Source organism: Helianthus annuus, chromosome 13 (assembly GCF_002127325.2).
Source record: "Helianthus annuus cultivar XRQ/B chromosome 13, HanXRQr2.0-SUNRISE, whole genome shotgun sequence".
NCBI lineage: Eukaryota > Viridiplantae > Streptophyta > Magnoliopsida > Asterales > Asteraceae > Helianthus > Helianthus annuus.
The window spans coordinates 153,075,435-153,078,428 of record NC_035445.2 but is presented as its reverse complement, the minus strand read 5'-3'; the positions used below and the strand labels follow the sequence as shown (position 1 = coordinate 153,078,428).

Below are 2,994 nucleotides of genomic sequence, written 5' to 3'. Positions count from 1 at the left end.
AATAAAATTATACTAGGTATTCACAGAATTGTGTTCAAACTTATGTGAGATTATACAAGGTTATAACCAAATTGATAATCAAATTTACTTTCTTCATCTACAAACACACATGCCCTTTCTTTAGAAAAAAAATATATATTTTATAACTTTTAGTGTAAATTATCATTTTAGTCCTTGAGGTTTAACCAAAATTGCCACTTTAGTCCAAATAGTTTTTTTCTACCATTTTAGTCCAAATAGTTATATATATATATATATATATATATATATATGAATAGTAATAATTAAGAATACTACAAGTAATAACTAGGAGGATGAACCTAGTTAGAATGTAAACTAAAACTTAACTTAAGAATGGGTTTTACCCAAGTGTTCATACTTGAGGGGCTAAATATGGAAGAAATGCAAGATAATTTTATAAAAACAAATAAAAGCACACCACATCAGTGTGTGGGAGTGTGTCGCCCGGAGCAAGAGAAAGAGAAAGAGGAAGGAAAACCCTTCCTTCACAAATCAAGAAATTTGAAAGGGAAATCATAACCAAATTCACTGCATGAACACCAAAAATCATTCATCAAAGTTAGTCTAACAAGAGGTAAGTCGAATTTTACGATTTGATGATCTTTTATAAGTGGGTTATAATCAAACAGTGAAATTGAATGAAACTGAGTATGAACATTTGATATAATCATTATGTAGAAGCTGAATTATTCTTGAATTTTGATTATCTTGATGATTCAAAGTGAACACCACTTATAATAGTAGTATGGTGAAGTATGATAGTCATGTAGGTGCAAATTCATGTAATATTGATGTGAAAATTTGTATGTAGTAGTGCATTATTTAGATAATTTGATTGCAAGATGATGATTGTGTGAATTTGATTGATTATGATGGTTCATGTTATGAAATAGGAAGAATATGCATAGAATTCTTGTACATTATGCTTTGCTAATGGTACGAACCCCAAGTGTTTGTTGAATGAAGAATTCTATGTGACAAAGATGATCTCATGTGAGTATAATGCTAAATGGTTAGAATTGGGAAATGATAGTTGTTCACTCAATTACGCTAAGAAAAGAATGGAAATGAAGACATGAGATTAAAGTATGTTGATTGTGAATTGTAGGAGTAAAGGAGGAAGACACAAGCCATACCGGATCGCAAGCGAAACACGACAAAGGTAAGTTCTTATGCTTATGAATTTTAGTAATCTATTGTGTTTGTGTTACATTTTTATGCTAGGCATATAAATTTGTATTTTGTTGAACGAAGATATATTGAAGTTCGATTCGTGCATACGGGTCGAATAAGTAGGATGGCATATGTATGAAAATGGGAATTGGTGTCGAACCGGATATAGTGCACAGAAGGAATTCGACATCAAGACCCGTTAGAAGTTAGAAAGTATGATTGAATGAATGCTAACAAAAGGATTATCATTACGTTCGATTGAAGGTTTGAATTCTATATTAGTTACCTATGAAATAACTAATTTGTGTGGTATGGTTGTAGGTAAATTAACGTGTTAGGTGGCGCCAAGTTTGGAACGAACACATCACTCGCATATCATGTTTCCGCATTTTTCATGTTCAAATGGGTCAAAACATTTTGTTGTTATATTTTAGTTTAATCGTACGCTTGTAAATAGTGTTTAAAACTATCGTGTTAGTATGTTGTCTATTAGTAAACTTTTAAGTAATCGTGTTTGGGATTGTAAGTGTTTGGTTCTTATATGTTAATGAATGGAACAAAAACTTTTGTAAATGTCTGTATGTTTATGATATGCGTTTTTAGACTCTTGTATGAATGGACCTTACAAGCATGAGTAGCTCAATTTGTTTATACCTTAGGAAGTGTTTAATATACATTAATAGAATGGAAAATTGTGATACATTTGACCAAATATATATGATACTTCTCTTCTTAACTTTCTTAAAACATGCATTTAATTCTTATTATCTTAATCACTTTATAGTATAATATTTTTTACGTTTTATTGCTTGGTAAATATATACTAGCAATATTTCTTTGCGTGTTGCGGCGGGTATTAGGTCGGTATCAGTTTGATTCATTATGGTATTAGTATGGTATCGACACTCGATATATCACCGAAATATGAAACTGATAGGAATTATAAATAATGGGAACGTGATGTAACAAAGTCGTAATTTGTTGTTGAAGCAAATTCCCTGATTTGTCATTGGGTGTGAAAAAAGAATGGCACGTGTCATGATCTCCTGCCCTCGTACGCAACACACGGTAAACACTATTATATTTTACAGTTTCCCTATATAATATAATATAATATAATATAATATAATATAATATAATATAATATAATATAATATAATATAATATAATATAATATAATATAATATAATATAATATAATATAATATAATATAATATAATATAATATAATATAATATAATATAATATAATATAATATAATATAATATAATATATTAAAATGACTTGTGATGAGCAGATTAGGCAGGATTTGTTAGAGTTGCACCTCTCTGAGGATATGATACAGGATAGAGGTCTATGAAGATGTAGGATTAAGGTTAGAGACAGATAGGAGCATGTTTATCTATGTCTTAGCGTTTAGGTGGAACTTGCATGTGATTGTTGCTCATATGTTTATATGTGGTCTTATGCCTTTTTCTTTTGTATCTACTTTACTATGTTACTTTGTCACCACCTATTTTGCCTATTATTTGGTCGTTTCCAATGTTCTGTTTCTCTGAGTCTGTCTCGTCTATTATCAGTTACTTATGCCGGGTTTTTTTTGGAAGCAGTCTCTCTATCCCTAAGGATAGGGGTAAGATTTGCCTATATCTCACCCTCCCAGACTTGACAATATCTTGCTATATGTGGGATTCACTGGGTATGGTTGTTGTTGTTGTTGTTTATATTACATTACTATACCGGTACTATATTTCGATAGTGTTGTGATTATCGTTTTAATATTTGTCTATGTATGTAACAC

At 30.3% G+C, this 2,994-nt stretch overlaps 1 long non-coding RNA gene across 1 annotated transcript; it reads left to right on the top strand.

Moving 5' to 3' along the window:
• Positions 1-469: 469 nt before the first annotated feature.
• LOC118485496 lies at positions 470-1,878 on the top strand. The gene is made up of 3 exons (XR_004876381.1): positions 470-595; positions 1,130-1,183; positions 1,516-1,878. It is a non-coding gene; the product is annotated as an uncharacterized LOC118485496 (long non-coding RNA).
• The last annotated feature ends 1,116 nt before the right edge of the window (positions 1,879-2,994 follow it).